Source organism: Austrofundulus limnaeus, unplaced genomic scaffold, assembly GCF_001266775.1.
Source record: "Austrofundulus limnaeus strain Quisiro unplaced genomic scaffold, Austrofundulus_limnaeus-1.0 Scaffold183, whole genome shotgun sequence".
In the NCBI taxonomy this organism is placed as follows: domain Eukaryota; kingdom Metazoa; phylum Chordata; class Actinopteri; order Cyprinodontiformes; family Rivulidae; genus Austrofundulus; species Austrofundulus limnaeus.
Window position 1 is genome coordinate 417851 of NW_013952585.1, and position 14095 is coordinate 431945.

Consider the following 14095-nt stretch of genomic DNA (forward strand, 5'->3'; position numbering starts at 1 on the left):
TTAAATTCCAGTGAAATATATTTATGTTTGTGGTTGTAATGTGACAAAATATGGAAAAGTTCAAGGGGTATGAATACTTTTGCAAACCACTGTATCAGTCAACATTGATAATAATGGATGTTTTACATATTTGAAATAACCAGAATAATCCTGAATTTAAATATTTTTATTTTAAATGTAACATTTAACCTTTTATAAAGAGGTCTACACAACTATGAAAATCTGTCAAACATACTGGCCAGTCCTTTGCTAAGTGATAGGCCACTGCATCTGTTATTTCTTTATAATTTGTTGATGTTTTGCCATATGGTACTACTGCCGAGTACCTCTCGATGGTTATGTGTTCCCGCTTGTATGTTGTTTCACTGCTACACTGCTGGATGTTGATGACTATGGCTGCTTGACATTGCTGTAAAGCRCACTCCCCACCACCCAAAAAGGTTAGAAACCTCCAAAACAACTGGACTTTTATCCTAGAGCAGAAGACGTTTAATTTCCCAGCCAGTAAACTTTCTCAATAAAAAAGTCTAAATCACTTTGAGTCTGTACTCTAACAGATGAAATTGGCTGACATGATAAAAAAATTGTTMTACTCCTAGACTTGTTGGGGACGATGACCTTGCATCGTTAGCAGCCAACATCGGTTTGACTCTTTTCAGAGTAATAAACTTATCTGAAATGCTGCCAAACTGGTCACATGATCTTTTAACCCTTTTATCCACAGTTTCCTCTCGAAGTGTTTCACTCATTTTCTCCTTTCACTCCATGTTCTTTTTTATTTTTAAGCAGTTAAGGGGCACAATAGCAAAACATGAAACTGCTGCTGCGCATCTTACTCTATAGATTGCTGGTGGCTGACCAAAGAGTGAGTGTATTAGTTGATGTCACCAATCTTGCTGAGCTGGACCATGAGAGGTTAAGTGGCTAAAGCCTTTCCTCTGCCTACATCCTCCAGAATGCCATACGGTTCTGGGTTGGAGTTTAGTAAAATCATCAACATTCTATCAGACATATTTTCTATTGATATTGATCGCTTGTCTAAGGTGATCATTATTTTTTTTATCACCCAGCCCTATTCACACCACATACTTTGACCATGGCACCTCATGCTGTGTACAAGAATGTGCATAACATTATTTAAAGGCACAGTGTGTAGGATTTTGTCAATTCTTTTAGCCGAAATTGAGATAATCACTAATGACAATAATAAAAAACATGTCTAATCATTGCAGACAAAGACCTTGTTTTATTATTTTTACCTTATAAAAAGCTGTTTATATCTCCATGGTCGTGGGTCGCCACTACAGGCAGCCGCCATCTTGCACCGCCATCTTGTCTACGAAGGCTCATGAAGGACAAACTGCGGTGGCGGCHTCAAAAACMGTTTTAGTTGTAATACTATAAATGTAATATTTGTTGTCTGTCATTGTAGCTGGGATAATTTTACTTATTAAAGCTCAAAATCTTACCACTTGAAACATCACTAGCCCTGAAGCTGGTGGGAGACATCGCAGTTGGAATTATCAATGGTTTTTGACACCTGAGAGACACCTGACCAGGGAGGATGATTCAACCACTCAACCACTAGATGTCACTGAAAACAACAAATCCTACACACTGTGCCTTTAAGGTTTGATCAGAATGGCTACAACTTTATCTTTTCTTAGCTTAAGACGGTTTAAATCTAAAACACCACTCTAGTGGAAAAAGCAGCAGGCGGTGTATTTCTTCAAAGAGTGCCAAGCCATTAAGTCATGTCTTCATTTACTCATAAAAGTGTCCTGTTGAATGTTTAAGTGTGAACAGTGTCTCTTTATTCACATTAGCTCCTCTGTGCTGCCAGTGCATGTCTTTCTCAACCTTGAATCTGTAAAGGGTCAGTACTTTGTCAAAACTGGCCATTTACCACCACCAGTTCTCAGCCCCCGCTGCCACAGCCATCATTTCCCGCCATTAACCTCTGGTCAGCTCCACGGGATCGGTCGGAAGGTTAAGCAGCGTTAGCTGAGGGCAGCAGGCGCATCACTTGTTCATTTATCATCACTGACCATCAATCCTCTCATTCAAAGAGCAGCTTGTTGCTGATGACCTGACAATTACAAAAGCATTTCATCACTTTAAATAGAAATTAAACGTGAACTAATCAGAGTGAGATTGGGAGCTGCGACTGTGGGTCAATTTAATCTCCATTCAGGAGCTATGTAAGGCCTCCTGCAGGATCCTAAGAGAGAGACGGACAGATAACAAATGCTGCCAGGCTTTGTGGTACCTTTGATGTTGGTAGCAGAAATCCGWGGTGCTCACAGCCGTTCTGTTCTTTAAGTGAAAGCACCAAGAAYCCCTGGGGAAAGGGGACACATACTAATTATTATAGCAGCAAAGAAATAGAAAAGAAAAGAATCTTTTTTATTACTCACTAAGGGCCTTTTGATCAGGGATAATGAAACWTTTTTTTTATTCACAATTGTATGTTTTACAAAAAGAATGGTTATCAGTTGTGGACAAAAGTTTACATTCACTCCTCATGGACATGAATGTCATTCATTTAGAGCTTTATTTGAAAGGTTCATTTACCTGGGTGAACTGATTATACAACATGTAGCTTCAGTGAGTTTTTTAAACCAGAATTTGGGGTCAAAACTATACAAAGGGGCTGAAAAAAATTGCATCCAGCCCACTAATATTCAGCTCAGTTGCTTGTGCTTTTTTTTTTTTTTTAGCTGTCGTCAAGCTTCTAGCTGGATACTTGGCCTCTCTTCTTGGCAGAAATCATGGAGAACATTTACCTTGGTTGGTTTCTTGACACGGACATAGCTTTTTAGGCATATTTTTATGCATTTTTTAACACGTTTGATGTTGGAGGTTTTGGTGGAAAAATCATTCCAAATGCCTAATGTTACCCAGCTTTGTCCAATCAGACACCAGTTCTGTGTTTGGGATCATTGCCCATGTGTGTCTAAGTTCTAGCTGATGATTTGAAGTGAAGTTGTAAAATTTGGAGGCAAACCTCTTTTTAGGTTGTTCCACCCATCTTGTGCAGTGTACCAGTCCCACCGCATGATGCTACCACCACTATGCTTGACAGTTGGTTTTAAAGCCTCACCTTGACAACTTCAAACATACCTTGTATCATTGTGTTCAAATAGCTTGGGCTTTGTCCCATCTGATAACAAATGTTTTTTTTTTCTTTCAGAGGACATTTGGCTAGTCCATGTGGACAGCTTCGGGTTTTAGTTAAGCTAGTAGGTGTCTATGAATATAAATGCGCTGGCTCAACAGCAGCATTTCACCCTTTGTCCTGAGCAGATATAAAATAAGTGCACAAAAAAACAATCGATCAAAACAATCCAACAAAACATACAAACATCGCACACTGCAAAGTTCACAGTTAAAATAGGCATACAGTATTTTATAAATGAATACATGACTGATTTTCTTCAAGCCAAACTTGAAGTTTATTTTTAAAATTTGAATAGCTATCACAGTCTAAATGCATTCTGGCAGTTCATTTCAAGTGTGTTCCTCAAATTGATGTCAACTTTCACCCAAACTCTGTTCTCCGTCTTGTTATGACACAGTCCCCTCTAGTCAGAGGTCTGTTCTCTTATGTTTGTTATGTTCTGTCTTCTTGTAAATGGGTGTTCTGAACTGTAATTTCATTGTGCTCTGTACAATGACAATAAAGGCTCATCTCATCTCATCTCATCTCATCTCAACTCATCTCATCTCATCTCATCTTACGTCTGTCTAAAACTTTAATTGTCTTTTTGAAGAGAGGCTTGATGGGTTGTAGCATATTTGCTGTTGTGTGGGACCAAATTGTGAGACGATAAGATATASATGAAAAAAATCATAGCATGCATACAAGTTTTGCTTGTGAAGTGAGAAAAGGTGTAATATGATGAAAATTTGCCAAGTTAAATTTTGTTATGGTTTATGGTTATTGGGGATGGATAAAGAATCCATATGAGTTGGGGACACATAAGTGGGCCCATTGCTCTAGTGTCCATCGGATGAAGGACACGAGGATAGAAACACTCAGTGATCTGAGCTTTTCTGGATCCATAAAGGGGTCCCCAAGGATTATTTGCCTTTGACTGCTCAGAGCCAGGCAGTGGCCCAAGTAGTGCAACAAGGTCTGCTACATGCATGACACAGACCACTGTCATGGAGTCCCATCACTATTTAATGGCGGTTGAGCAGATTGTACCCAGTCACGACTCCAAACTAAGTACTTAAAGTTAAAGTTTTCCTTTTTAATGGCTATAAGAGCTATGAATTTTATTACATTAGTAGTCTTCTTATTATGTTGCCTAAAAATAAGATTTGAGTCAAATAGAACACCATGGTACTTGTACCAATCCAAGTCTCTCTCCATTCACAACATTTGGTTTTGGGCCATCTTCTTGCTGGCATAAAAACAAAAACAGTTTTTTTCTGTTAAGATATAAGCATGAATCTTGAAGACAATGGGACACCAGTACCATAGCAGCAGATACAACATCATCTGCTTCCTGCATTGTTTTAGCATGTGAAAGAATAGGTCCTAATATAGAGCCTTGGGTGAGTCCAACTGAGCAGTTAAGATATGGTGAGACTGAATCACCTATCTGTGCAGCCTGTTCTCTATTAGAAAGATAGGATTTCAAAAGCTCGTTTTAGATCTAAGACAGCTCCAACACAACCTTGCTTGTCCTGTAAGTTTTTGATCTTCTCTAAATAAATAAATAAATAAATAAATAAATAAATAACATTAGCTTTTTCAGTTGAAGTATGTTTTCCAATACCAAACTGCATCACATGGAGAGGTGTAGAACACACATTAGTATGGTTAGTTCATTAATTGGAGACCCATTTCTCAGCCATCTTTGAAACTAAAGGTAAAATGGTAAATTATCATGGATTTTTATCACAGCTGTTTAAACTGGAGGTATTTTAGCTTTCTTCCAGACTGTTGGAACAATTGACTGTTTTAGATAGAGGTTTATCAAATAGGTAAATGGTATTTCAAGGGCCTCTTTATTCAATTTAAAAAAGTTATTGTCAAGATCAAACACATCTTTATGTTTGGAAGTATTTAATGGAGAAATAATTTTAAATACCTCAGTGTTAGTTATGTTTCTTATATGAAAGACATGTTTGTTTTCATTAATGGGTTTAAAAGTAGCTGTTTAAAATGAACTGTTTGCTCCTCAACTTAACTGACAAAAAGTTATTAAAGGTTCTGGTAACTTCCTCCAAATTGTCACCTGCCATTCACCTGAAGCTGTATGTTATTGGAATTTGTATCATTAATTCAACCTAACAACTTGTTTTAGGTTTTTCATTTCCATTTGCACTTTCTATCAGTGCAAAAAAAATTGGCTTTGGCTTAACAAAGATGTTTTACCATTCCAATCTGGATAAAGAGAATGTAAAATAAATTATTTAAAGCTAGAAATTCATGTAATTCAAGCCCATTATGTGTGTATTTATTTGTAATTGAGTCATAAACTCAGCCATTCAAATTATGAAACTTGTCAATGCGCTTGTCTGTGTGATAAAATGTGATGAAACATATTTAAAAAATACTCCTAAATTGGAGATAACATCAGTGATTTCTTCATGGGAAAAAAAACTGCATATTTTTCCAATTCTCATCTATTTAAAAGATAAGAACGTGTTTTTCTCTTTTACAGATCTTTCTGCTTAGAAGCAGAACCTCAGTGAATATCAGCTAATGTGGGAGATGAACTGTCGATGAACCCAATAAGGGAGCTGCCTTTATTTCCAATAAATCTTCAACGAGTGTTTAAGCACTCCTTGAGCTGTGAAGTCGTTTTTTAAGCAGCTGTTTTGTCCTATTAAAACCAAACTACAAATGAATGCCACGCTGCAAGGAGYAAGTCAAACAGTTTGATGTCAGTAGTGAGATGTTCTAGGAGGCGCCGAGTCCAGCAGGCTCGTGTCTCCCCAGCTGACAAAGGCAGCCGAGTCTCCGGACAGGTTGGGAAGCTCGGCAGAATGACTCATCCTGGAGCGTGACGCATTCAATCCAATTTGTGATGCAGTTTTGGACAGTGGCCTTTATCTTCCCCTGCGCARGTGGTGTTTATATTTTGGACATGCTACAGTGTGAGGACGGAGGTCAGGCTGAGAAATTGGTTTGTTTACAGTATTGAGCAAATGTTGCCTCATTAGGAAGAATCAAATATCGACCACATAACCTTCCAGCTCTTATATTTAGTGAATAAGAGATCATTAGACTTGTTCTTCGTGAGATTTTTTCTTGTAAAAACTCTAGAAATCTTAATAACCACTTTTATCATTTATAATAAGGTAATTTTAGCTTTATTAGATTAGTTATTTCTATGTTTTCTAAGATTTTAGTGTTTGGAGGAAAAAAACTGATTAAATGGTTTAATTTTTAGACACCAGCACAATTTGTACCAACTGTAATCTGCATTATGAAATATCCAATAATGAGGACAGGCAAGGTTAAAAAAGGGAACTTTTACAGCAGAGGCCTATCTGACTGATAAGGGATTAGAATGTTATGTTCTACGGTTAAACAAATAAAAGAGTTGACTAATGGCAACATTTAAAAATAGAACAATCAGTTTTTGCTCAGGGTAAAGGACGTGGACAAACCTTTTGATCAGTATTTGTGAAGCTGCCATTTTTACATGGGCTATGTTGATTACATCAGCGATGGTGACTCTAAAAGTTAATCAGTCATAGACATATCATTGTTGAGGTGTTTTGTTAACATGGCAGACAATCAAACACACACACACATAACGATTAGCAGAAATGCTATGATTTTCAACTTTTACTCACCTACATCTCTTTATTTTGATTTTGTTTTGAAAAGTTCAGTTAAATTGATTTAAATAGATGCATTTAATACATAATTAGTTATTGCAGGTTACTGTTGAAAAGAGGATTGAAAACTAATATTGCTAAAAAAAATAGTGTACATTACTAGAAATGTACTGGATGTGCTTTTATTTTGAAGGGATGTGGTTTTACCTTTCTGATAAGAGTAATAGATCATATGAGCCAGATGCATGCATTGTTTGCAGCTTTGTTAAATGTATTTTTCTACAGTATGAGTAAACGTTCAAACTAAGAACTGGTTACCATTCAAGAAGATCCTAATTCAACTGATTCCGAACAACTTAGGCAAACACTGCTGCAGACTTTCAGTAGTTTTAAAAGTTCAACAGGAGACATTACTACCAGGTGACAACATCCATCAAGAGATAAACAGACAAGTCTTGTTTTCTAAGACACTACACTTTCTGTAGGGAAGAAAAACTCTGTTGTGGAGTTTGTGTTTTCTAAGTTTGCTTATGTGGGCAAAAAGCTAAATATTACACTGAAGGAATGGGGAACAAATAACACAGCCAATAGATAATTATAGCTGCTACACTTTTCACTACACAGTTAATTAGACGTCATTRGTTCATCGACACAATGAGGTGTTAATAATTCCTCAACAGTTTAAGCATTTGCAATGTTCAATTCTGAGCTCTACTTTTCTATGATGACCCCCATTGTCCCCTCACAGCTGTAGAGGTGGACTTTTTATTTATTTTTTTTACGTAACCAGGCAAATCTCATTGAAGGCAACCCATTGTGCATATATTTTGGTCATGTTGTCAACAATAATGTAAATGTCTGTCTGTTTTCAAACATTTCATGAGCAGATTTGAACAAGACCCTGAGCAAGTAAACTTTACATGTATCTTTTGAGGTCAATCCAATTCCAGATGGTCACACAGCTCAGTAACTGTAGCAAACCCAAAAAAGGCTATAAATGAGTTTGTTTTGCAAACATTAAGCTAAAATTTGGTGTGGTAGTWGCTGAGAATCATCACAAACGCATACTATAAGCACAAACAAAATGCACAAGATATTTGTGTAAAACTTTAGCTGTAACTGGTGGAGTCAACCTTCTCYTTCTGTTAGCAAAATATCTCATAAGCCAGAGGACAGATTTAAATTCCAGGATCATTTGATGCACCTTTTACAGTTYATTAACTTTTGGGGTCCCCTGGGACCCCCCTCTGAGAGAAAAAAACAAACAAACAGAAAAACACCTATAAATAGGTGATTTGAGCCCCAGTTTGATGTCGTAGTAGCTGAGAGTCACTCCTAACACATACTCAAAGCTCTAACAGATGATATGAGATCTTGTTTTTAAAGAAGGCGTGGAAGACAAGGAAGGATATGCATTTCTTCTAGGCTCACAGTTTGTTAATGTGTGTGATATTAAAAGAAACAGGACAGTACAACATTGACGGGGGTCAAAYCCGTGGCATAGCCCCGGTTATGCTCTAGAGTCCTGCAGGTTAGAAGTCAGGTTAGAAATCATTGATAAACTGTGTAAATGCTTATTAGATTAAATAAATGGTTGGACTTTCTGTCTTGGATTTGGTTGTTGTGGATATGTTTATCAATGTTATGGATACAATTCAGAGCGTGAATTATTAAGATTAGAGGAGTTTGGTGCACTTAAAAAAATGATTTGTAGTTGATGATAAACTGATCATGCTGCAGGTGTGCTTATGTTGTATTTGTGTCTCTATAGAGGCTGGTTCGTTGGGTTTGGCTGAACATTTTTTTTTAAAATGCTTCTCCTCCACAGATTGAGTCCGCTGGCCGACTGAACCGCCGACTTGACTCGGGTAGATCTGCACCTAGCCTCGGTCTCCTCCTGATCTGACGGGACTCACTTCAAAAGGTAGACGCTCGCTTTTCTCTCTCCACGTCTCGTGCCGTCTTTAATCACTTTGTTCACTTCATCGCTGAAGCAATTACATTTTTTTAGCCATTTTTTTCTTCCACTCTTTAATTTTTTTAGTCTTGCAAATCCAAGAGTTCAATATTTCTATTATCTCTCTTTGCAAAAGCTTCGCTGTTTCACTTGAGCAGCTTTTATGATTTTTTTTCTAACACATTCAGAGTCTTTCCCTCCCCCTCCAGTACGCTCTCATTTTAATAATTCACACAGCTGAATCATGTGAGGTGAAGTGATTTTTAGTTTCCTTCAGATTTTATGGTGTTTTGGAGCAGAATGGCAGAAGGCATTTGTTCTGACCCAGGATATCTAAAGACTGACTCAAGTGTGTAATTAAACGTTTGAAGTCCGTCACCTTTAGTTAGATACAACCCGAGACGCTTAATTGCAATTTGGACATCTTATATTCTGCAAAAAGAAAAAAAAAGACTTGCTCATTTTATGTGACTTTGCTTTGAAAACTTTCTTGAAGAAGTTGGACAGAGAGCTAATTGAAATGCTGACTCATGTTCGTGCCTGTGCTTTCGCGCTCACAAGACTTTCTTTGCTGCTTTAATGATTTTACGTTGCCAAAGAAAATTAAAAGGGGCCGACTCGTTTCTTTCAAAATTATCTGCGCCTCATTCGGAACCCCAACCTCCTTTTGTGCTTTTGGAATAATCGACTAAAACCTGTTGCTAAATGTATTTTTAGCGCCCGTTCAGAAACTACTGGGAAACTTAAAAAAATAAAAACGCAGCATTGAAATGTGAAACAGAGCCAGTGGTTTTAGCTTCTCCTCGACCTATTTTCTCTAATTTATTTCCTCCGTTTCTTCTAGGAGAATTAAGTATTCATGCAGATGTGAATGTTTTTTTGTTTTTGTCAGTGTTTTCCATCCTCTCGGCTCAAAGAGGACGGATTAAATAAAATATGGATGGTAAACAACAGCTGATTTATTTTTCTTCTAGCTGTGAAAACGATCAGCTATAGACTCTAAGCACCTCTCTAAGCTGCACTTATCCTGCCTGGCATCATTCAKCAATATTCATTTGGGCATTAGCATTTCACTTTAATGTTGTTTAATGCAGCAACAGCAGGAATCTTCAATGGGAGGCTCAGTCCTGGTGACAATGCCTTTTTTTATATTTTCCCTCAATTTTCTGTTTCTTTTTTTATTTTTTKTATAATAACATTAAATAATGGTTAGAATAAGATACTCCACTTGCAATTAAATCTATGGRCATTAGCTAAATTACTGTATGTGTTGAAAAATATAGTAATGAATTTACAATTGTGGCATTTCTTTAAATTTAAATGAAGCCTCAGCAATAAGACACATCAAAAACATCCAGAGTTTGTGCAATTCTCGCCTCATCAGCAGTTTTTAGGGTAATTTCGAAGTAACCTTCCTTAGCYGTGCTTTTAAAGCACACCTGAAACCCTTCGTACAGCTCAGCAAAAAAAAAAAATTCCCAAGCGGCAGATGAGAATTTGTCACACGATGAATCAGTCATCCATCAGCGTCAGAGTAAGTGGTGACATATTGATCTGCTTACCGAGGGAGCAGAAATCACCTGGAACCACGAAGCTTCGCAGGAGGAGCAGGTGTTTGTAAAGTTTCTAATTGTGCCACTAGCTGCTGCAGCCACAGCTGGGCATCAGATGGCTTTAGGAAGGGACTTCATTTGAGCTGCCTCTGGGAAGGCAACCACTCASCCAGCTCCTAATCAGGTGATGGTTCCTAATTGAGCATCGACGGCAGCGGTCACACTCGTCCTCATCCTTCAGGTCTCAAACTGTTCCTACCCAGAGCCAAACCGCCAACATAATCAAATTCTGACAAACTCAGCTGAAGCTCTCGATTTTTTTTGCCTGGTTTGAAACAAAACAGTGTGACAAATCCAAACTTTTCTGTTTGAGCAATGTGCTAATGATTACCCACTGCAGTTTTTGTCTCAAAAACCAATGATCAGATTTTAATGAAACTTTRAGAAAGTAATCACTGAATTTACATACGTCTATAACTGATTAGCTTTTAGGGTCAACTCATTTCAAAATGGCTGCCACAGCCAAACTCAAAAATGRTCTAACTTCAATCAATCAATTTGACATTGAGCTAAAATGTGGCATGATAATATCTGAGTTATTCACGCCACAAACTCTGAGCATTATATCTTGCACAACTGTGCTTCAAACTTTAGCGTTAATTTTTGGTGTCGACCCTGTGTATTTTTCTGTAAAATATTCCCTAAACTACTGGACAGATATAATGAAACTTTTGGAAAATATTCACCTGCAACTGATTAACTTTTGGAGTCACSCTGCTAATTGAAATTATCCTAAATAAAAAGAGAAATGGCTMTAACTCCYTCAGTTTTACAGARAATAAGSTAAAACTMGGTGMGATGGTAGCTGAGAGTCGTCTTTAAGACCTACTCTGAGAGCTACTCTCTTGAAGCCATTTACAAGTTTTAACCAAGATGATTATAATTGTGTCTTTTCTCATGTAAAATTCGGACACAAGAGGCAGCGGGAAATCAACATTTCTTCAAGGAACTGTAGCGTTTAATTTGTTACTTGTTTGCGTTAAAATTCCTGACAGTTTGTTATTTTTGTAAAACATGGGTCTACCAGTATTACATTGTTTTATGAATGATGAAATATGTTGAAATTGTGGCAGCTGTTGACTGATTTCCATCATCAAATTGTAGTTTTTTATTTATTTTATTCCATATCTATCTTTCATTTAACAAAATAAATAACAACTGCTTAACTTAAATCTAAACTTACCAATCCTTAGAATGGAGGTTCTCAAATTGGGGTCCCAGGACCCCCAGGGGTCTGCGAGCTGTGGCTTGGGGAACCTCAAAAAATTACAATAAGTTGTTGATTCTGTTTTTTATTTAAATAAAAATGCATAAATGCATATGTGGAACAATGTACAAGTTAAAACAAACAACAATTATTATTCCCATGGCATTTAGGGATTAGAAGGGCAGTAAATTATTTTAAAATTAGCATTAGGCTTGTGAGGGGGTCCATGGAAATATTTCACCTTTGAAAGTAGTCCCCAGACACAAAACATTTGAGAACCCCTGCCATAGAAAAACTTGTACACATAAAATAACTTAAATTAGGGCTACTGATTAAGGAAGTTATTTAAGGTAGGTTATTTGGCCAGTWTAGAGCTAATAAATAAATCCATCCATCCATCCTCTTTACCAGCTTTGTCCTTTCTGGTTTGCACTCGGCTAAATAATTGGTCTGTTTCTCACATAAAAGCATGGGAGTATATTAATCTCCATTGTGGAAGAAAAAATAAATAAAAATACTGCTTAAAGATGTGTTTTTTTTTATTATGTTAAACATGGCATTCCTTTCACGACCCTCCTTCCACTGAATATCTAAGCTTCAAAGTATTTGACACCAAGTGTTCATGAGGGTTTCAGGCTCTGTTCTTTTGTTTTGAGATGGTTGTTTTTAAAACGACAGTAAGAGGAAACTCCTGGAATACAACATTAGCGGCCGTAAATCCTGTTGGATGTAAGCCAGCAGCGCTCCAACTGGCCCAGTCTGGAATGCTTTTCACCAGTAGAAACATGCTGGGCATGTGAACCGGTCCAGCTCAGTCTGGTCGACGAGCTTGTGAAAATGATAATGACATGTTTAACGTTAAATTAATTGGAAAGCGAATTTATGGGAGGATGATATGCCGAAGAGGCTCATCATTGTACTATAATGTGATCCGTGGCTCCTTACAGAAAAACAACACGCCWGTTTATTACAGAGATGTTTACGAGAAAAGGGACTCCTGTCATTGGGAGATTTGTTGAAGGGGAGTCTAACAGAGCTGATGAACAAGGCACTGGGGATTTATGATCTGATTCTTCACCAAGCCTTTTCTAAGTGAAGTATCATTATGTGCTATATGTCACTTTCAAAACTGTTTTTTTTTTTTTTTTTTTGCTTGGCTATTTTAAGAGCAGAGCGTGCGCTGGAGTGTTTACTGCAAAGTAAAAGTAAAACATCAGCTCTGCTGATGGAAAATGAGACTGTTTTTCATTTTAATTAAATATGTTTAKACCTTAAGAGGGCTCAAATTTAACCTGCGTGTCAGTGAGGTATTAATTAAACATTTTATTATTTTTTTAACATCTCATCCCTTTACATAACTATRATTCTCTCCACAAATCCTGTTGATGTGTGTACTAATGGCAGTCCTGCCCTTGGAGTTGTGTGTTCCCATCACACAAAGTTGGGAGTAAAAGTGGGAAATGTAATAATAATAAAAAATTGGATAAACACTGAGGCCTTGGTGGTGCTTTTTAATATATCCCCTTTGACTAAAACCATTAGCAAACATCTGTTGGACCAAACCAGTCTTTTAGCGGCAGAGGGGGATTCTTTAGATAGACCCTCATTTTGCATTCTGGGCTATTTTAAGAAAGGCCAGAAGGTGGTGTTTAATGATAAGCTGTGGGGCGTAGGTGACGTGTTTGCCATTTTTTCCCCCCTCTTATGAGTCAGGAAGCAATGTCTCCATCCCCCACCAGCCCTCGAGGGGTGTGATTCATTAGAGCCTGTCCCCAAGTATGCCCGATCAGCTTCGCTTTTAGAACGCTACTGATGTCACTTATCTGAAGTACGACATAACTTTAAATACAGACAAGGAAGCTATTTTAGTCAGCAGAGTTTCCATTTGGAATCCTAAATCACCAGGCTGTAAATATACAACAAATTACAGTGAAAGCAATACAGAAAAAGAGGCATTTAAAAATGGGAACAAAATAAATCTTTTTTTTTATTCACACAGAGTTTAACTTTCAAAAACACAGTCTCCTTGGCACACATCACTTGGAGTGGAAGCCTCAGACAAGATGAATAAATGATGATCAGCGGGTAACAAACATCAAAAAGGGATTGTGTGCTTCAAAGGGAATAAGGACTTCATCCTCACTGGGTCCTATAGTAAAAAAATAACCTTTTTATACGTGCACTCACACACACACATGCAGGTTTGTTTTTATATCCCCGTGGGGACCATGGATTGACTTCCATTCATTTACTGGTAATTTTATATCCTAACCCTGACCATTTACCCTAAGATTAACCTCACAGTTTAACCTCACCTGACCCTAAAACTAGCCTAAAATCAATTCACACCTTGGTCGTAAATCTAACCCCCACACCTGAAATTAGCATCCGTACCCGTGGGACTGGGCATTGGTCCCCACGGGGCTGCCTTTTTCTAGAAAATGGTTCCCAAGATGTAGCAAAAATACACACACACACACACACACACACACACACACACACACACACACACAC

The 14095-nt window shown here is 37.5% G+C and overlaps 1 protein-coding gene across 2 annotated transcripts in view; it reads left to right on the forward strand.

Moving 5' to 3' along the window:
• The window catches only part of arvcfb (ARVCF delta catenin family member b), a 352935-nt gene that overhangs the window by 134358 nt on the left and 204482 nt on the right, over positions 1-14095 (forward strand). For both annotated transcript variants that reach the window (XM_014018097.1, XM_014018096.1), the window contains exon 3: positions 8633-8728. The gene's annotated coding sequence lies outside the window, so the exon portion shown is untranslated. The remainder of the gene's footprint in view (positions 1-8632; positions 8729-14095) is intronic.